Source organism: Saccostrea cucullata, unplaced genomic scaffold, assembly GCF_032062105.1.
Source record: "Saccostrea cucullata isolate Sc308-1 unplaced genomic scaffold, CSIRO_AGI_Scuc_v1 ctg4798, whole genome shotgun sequence".
In the NCBI taxonomy this organism is placed as follows: domain Eukaryota; kingdom Metazoa; phylum Mollusca; class Bivalvia; order Ostreida; family Ostreidae; genus Saccostrea; species Saccostrea cuccullata.
Window position 1 is genome coordinate 36201 of NW_026930583.1, and position 6157 is coordinate 42357.

A 6157-nucleotide genomic window follows, 5' to 3' on the forward strand; every position below is an offset into this window, starting at 1 on the left:
GCAAACCACAGATACTTTGAATGAAGTCAAAAATTTACCCCCCCCCCTTCTGATTTTTTCATTAAAACTTATGAAACACTGCTTTAAACTTGAGAAAAATTACATTTGATTAAAAAAATCACATCCCCTTGGGTAAGATATCTTGGATTTAAACATAAATATCCAACAATGGAAAACGTTAAACATAGTGTTTGGCATATAATTAATAATTAGGTTTGCAATGGATCTTTTGTATTCTGTAAAGTCAGTTGAAACAATGCCCCCCCCCCCATGAGACACTGTCCCCCACAAGTATCATTTTAAGGAAATTCTTCCTTTTATTTTACTAGGTTCCTGCCAACATCTCATCACACCAACTATATCAACCTCCTTTTCTTTTTTTTCACATGTAAATATAAATTCTGAAAACAAGAGAACTTTTTGTTTCTTTATTTTTTATATATGCAACATTTAGAGTACATTTATTCTCAACTACGGTACATATCATTAGATTTACATGACAAATTCTACTGTTTCTGCTGCTCTGAAAATCTTGACTCTGATTTTTCAATTTTAGAGTTTTAGTTGGTCAGGCATGTACCAGTAATGACCTACATTGACATACGCAAGTAACACTGATAATTAGTTAATGAGAATTATGCTGAGTTGAGTTTTTTTTTGGCAAGGTACAGGATAAAGCTTGATAAGTTCTAAAACATATTGTTAAACGGCATAAGATTTGCGGATGCCATCACATGATATGATAAACATGTTCCTATTATATTTGAACTTTGACATGTCAAACACTGATATCTTAAAGACAGTGGGTACAAGTATGTTGAAGTGGGTTGGAATTCAGCTTTCACTTGCCTGGTTTCAAACCTAAAATATGGCATCCCTTCTCAACCTGCAATGGTAAATAATTCCTGCACTTTCCAATATACTAGTACACTGATTTCAAGCTAATTAAATGTGTATGTAATCCTTTAGAAAGTTGTTTTCTTTATTCTAGTATAATAATTCTTCTGTTACTGGACAGGTATTAAATTTTGTTTAAAAAAAAAGAAAGAAATAAGCAAGGTTTAAATTTAGATATAAAACTGAAATATTTTTTAACAATTTAAGGACAGATGATACAAACAAACTTTTGTGAAAGAATTTGAAAATAACAACTTGGGTCATGTTTAAATCAGTAAAATTAGTAACTTTCCTCACGACAAGTACTTTTTAATTCATATTTGCATAAAATTGGAATTTGAAGTGAAAAATATTTGTATAGATTAATAAGGATAGTTTCAAGAGGGCAGACTTTTGAACATCACAGAAGGTTTACAATTTCTTAATATTCTAGAAATTTATTAATACATCATTAATTTGCAATTAAATTATGCCAAAAAATAAATACCAATCCAGGCATCCATTTTTTGTTTGTATCATCTGTCCTTAATTTACTTTCATATTTTAAGAATGGTTACCTTGAAAAGAACAAAATCTAGGCTGTCCGCTTTCTTGCAGAATGCACTTGAACTTCAGTCATGGCCTATTTGGTCCTGTTTTGGTTTACTGGTCTTACTTTTTCTTTATTCATCTTATATGGTAAATCCTTTGATGAAAAAATGATGAAAATAATTATTTTCCTAGGAACATGATCAAAAGGAAAATTCATTTCATTCATACACAGACATGTTCATGTGTGTGATCATCTTACCAGTGGTGAATATTTGCCTGAGTATCAATTAATTTGTTTAGAATATTATAAAACATGGTCAGTGTGTACAAAACAAATATCATTATAAATCAGAGGTGAATATTCTACATGAACATGTATATAGTTTTATTATACCCTCCGCTTGAAAAGTGGTAGGGTATACTGTAATCGGTATGTCCGTCTAACTGTACGTCCATCTGTCTGTACGTCCGTCTGTCTGTTACGCTTTAGGGTACCCATCTCTTATTATCCACAACTCCTCTTATACCACTGCAATGAGTGAAATTTAAAGAACCTTTCACAGAATCTTTATTACATATTGTCATTGTGCACCTCCTATTTTACTTTTTGATTTGACACATATTTTGGGTTTCCCGGCCACAGTAAAACATGGATTTGTCATCAGTTATAACCATAGAATAGAATATTAGAATAGAATATTTATTCAACCAATTTGGGCCCACAGTGGAGCATACAGAACAGTGTCCAAAATCATCACAGTTATACATATACAAAACAGAACAAAACAAACATAGTATAATGAACAGAGAGTTAGTTATCTTCTTTTAGGATGTATAGAATGTACATTATAAGTGGCCTATGTATAATATCTGCAATATGCCTATATTGAACTATGTTGTTTTCTCTTATTAAAATTTGCATTTAAGAGTTGGCATAATAAAACAACAAACTCAGAATCTTCATTTGACATAATCCATGTAAACAGGTCAATATTGTTAAGCAGTATCAAATTAGGAAAGGTTTTAAAGATTTTATCTAAAAACTCTCTTCTTGAGTCATTATAAAGTGAACATTCTAGCAAAAAATGTAATTCATCCTCAGTTGGACTTGAGGTGCAGTAACGACAGATTCTCTCACACCTGGGAAGAATTTCATTTTTACCACATTTATTAATTTTCCTTTCATATCTACCCGTCTCCACCCTTAAACAATGATTACTAATTCTGAATTTTGTGAGAATTACCCGATTGTCTCGGTTTTTCATATTCAAGTATTTTTCAAAATAAAAAGACCTTTTATACTTAAAATATGTATTTAATTTACCAAAGCCTTCCAAATAATTGGTACGAATATCGTTCCAAATGTTTAAAAAACTATTACTGAGTTGTCTTTTCATGTACAATTTAAATTTGTTTTCACTTAGTTTTTTACAAAGGGACAAATTAATATTAAGTTTTTCACTGTAGAATAATATACTGGAGTACCAATCACTGTTGATGATGTTTGATTTGCACTCATTGAGAGCTGCTTTCAGTAGGTTAGATGATGTATGTTCTAGTCTATACCAGTACATGAATATTTGCTTTAACATGTCTATATATAATGGGTACCTCCCTAGTTCAGAATAGATTCCTACATTTGTACAAGATTTAGATACACCCATAATGTATTTACAGAATTTCATATTGAGTTTTTCAGCTTCCCAATCTTTAAATATATCAAAAAGAGGGATATTTTTCCTTTTCGGAGTAACATTAATAATGCTCCAGTTCTCACAGCCATATAAAGCTATAGGTTTAATACAGTGATCAAATATATGTAAAAATGTTTTTAAGGAGGGGTTAGCATTTTTCACATCCCTATAGAATTTAAAGCATGCCTTTAAACTTTTCTGATACAGTTGTTTTTTGGCTTCAGTAAACTTTCCATTGTTTTCAAGAGTTATCCCTAAATATTTATATTGTTTTACACATTCTATAATGTCATTACCAAGTTGGAATGCTTCCTTCAGTAATTTACCAGAGTTATTAAAAATTATTACCTTTGTTTTTTTTATGTTTACTTCTAGACACCACTCACTACAGTAATCATGGAGAAGATTGAGTTTACATTGAAGATCTGATTTTGAATTGGACAATAAAACAAGGTCATCTGCATACAGGAGACATGAAATCATTTCTTTATCTAGAGTAACAGAAACAGAATTATGATCCAAAATACTTGGGAGGTCATTTATAAAGAGTTTAAACAAATTTGGACTAAGGACATCCCCTTGTCTGACCCCAACCCCAGATGTGAAAAAATCTGTCATTTTATCATTTACTTTCACACATAATCTATCATTCTTATACATAGATTTTAAAATTCTGTAAAAATATCCATTTATATCCTTTGATTGCAGTTTATACATAATGCCAACATGAATAACTTTATCAAAAGCCTTTCGAAAATCAACAAAACAAGCATATAATTTCTTATCACCAGTCTTGAGATATTTGTTGAGTAAACATTTTAACACAAATATATGATCTGAAGTGCGAGATTTCTTGGAGAACCCTATCTGTGATTTATGAATAGTATCATTTTCCAGCAAAAAAATGTCAAGTCTATTATTCAATATTAAGTTAAATAATTTTCCAATACTATTGTTAATAGCTATGCTAAAGCTAACCATATGGGAGGCAGGGGGTATCATTTAGTGAGCTCAATGTTCACAGTACCTTTAGTTAAATTTTGTTTTAACACTTATACATATGTACAAGTGTACATATATATATTTTTACTGTTTGCTATTTGAAAAGATAATTATTATTCACACAAAATTGAACTATAGATTATAGAGTACCGGTACTTCACAGATGAATGAAAGAGTCTATATAAACAAAAATAACTCAATATTTCCAGTGCATTCTTAACCTAGATCTATTTTGTCATTACATATAGTACAGTTTTGGATATATATAATAAATTTAAAGTTTAAAAGATAGAAGCTTTTAAATAAAACAATGACATCAAAACAAACATGCTGTTTTCCTATTTTCTGCTTAGGAACATCACATGACCATATTTTGCTGATATATATAGAATACTATTTAAAAAAACTTATCTACTTTATGCTTGTGCTCACACATTATAAACGTTTGATGCACTTTTTTTACAGAAACAAATTAAACTTGCTCTAGTTAATATTTTAACAACACAATTCTGTAAAATATGTGCCTAATGCCAATAAAGAATTGAAATAATTAAATAGGATAAACAATGAATGAAAACTGACAGAAGTAGAAATTTATTTTATAAAGATAAATAATGTTTACTTAAAAGTCTCTCTCAGCACATCATAAAAAGTAAAGCTACTGAATGGCACAGATTTTACACATGTACAATCTCTATATAGACATTTATATTTCGGGGGGTGGGGTGGGGGGGTCAGCTGTATCAGCAAGTGATGTTTATATGCTTCAAATTCATTTTTATTAATAAAAATAATTAATTCATTGGTCAGAAAGTCAAACTGTCAAAAGGTATAGTTCGCTTGATTTGATAAGGACCACTGACCACTACCGGTAAAACAACTGTGTATTGTAAGGCAAATAAAATTAAGAAAATATGCATTTGTTAATCTTGATATTTTTGTAATGCTCAGTATATACATAAATTTACCTTCTGTCTTCATTGTTTAAGATGTCTAGCCTTCTTTTCTTCTTCCAGACTGTAAAACTTTGATGAGATCTTTCGCCAGAAAATCAAAATGTTCATTGCTGTTTACTAAATACACATTGTACCTCCAAACGTTAGAGAGTAGTTCAAGGGAAGTAATTAGGAAGCAAAAAATGCTTCAAAATGTAAAAAAAAGTAATCTTTACCTTTGAATTCCTTTTACATCTTTGAGTCTCCCACCAATATTTTACATATTTTGATATAATCAAATATTAGCCTTTCATAATTAACTATTACTAAATTTGTAATCAGTGTGCCTTTTTTGTTTTAAGTCTCCAAAAACTCCACTAAACCAATCACATATCTGATATGTTATAATATGTAAAATGGCCATTTACTATTGAGAAATTAAATTAAAACTACAGATATAATTACTTTAATCTGTAGTATTAAATTTAAATAATGAAAACATAATAAGTTATCCCTTTTCATTTCTGGACACAGTTTTTCTTGATAAGTACAAGTTTTTCAAAATTAACGAAATTGAGAATTTTGCACCCCGTTTCTATGGCAACCAAGTGTCTATTTCATAAACCCACTTTAGATTTTACAATTAATGACATAGCTGTTTAAAATTATTATAAAAAAATCAAAATGTTTTTCTATGCGTGGCCAACCAATTTTGATAATTACAGAGAATTGATATTATATTAGTCTTGTATTTTCCATGTTATGGATGAATTAATGAATTTGAATGAATTGATATGGAAGAATGATTTCAATTTGATATGCAAATGAGTGCTGGAAATATACTATCTAAATATCTATAATCTAAATTTTGAACCTTTACAATTTTTTGCAGAATTGAAGAAAAGGTTAAAATTGCAAGCATATTTCGACGAAAACTTAGCCGACTACCAGTCACGCTGCCCTCCAGCCAAGACGTCTGACCAGCTAAAATGAGGGACGCAGACCATCAGCCAAGTCCCTCCACCGGCTCGGCTGACTACTAGTGTGGCCTGTCAAGTCCCTCGGCCAGCTCGGCTGACTACCAGTGCGGCCTTTCAA

The 6157-nt window shown here is 30.4% G+C and overlaps 1 long non-coding RNA gene across 1 annotated transcript; it reads right to left on the reverse strand.

The window, feature by feature from the left end:
- Positions 1-414: 414 nt before the first annotated feature.
- LOC134229167 (uncharacterized) lies at positions 415-5258 on the reverse strand. The gene is made up of 3 exons (XR_009984139.1): positions 5093-5258; positions 1455-1582; positions 415-886 (listed from the first exon to the last, which is right to left on the reverse strand). It is a non-coding gene; the product is annotated as an uncharacterized LOC134229167 (long non-coding RNA).
- Positions 5259-6157: the final 899 nt, after the last annotated feature.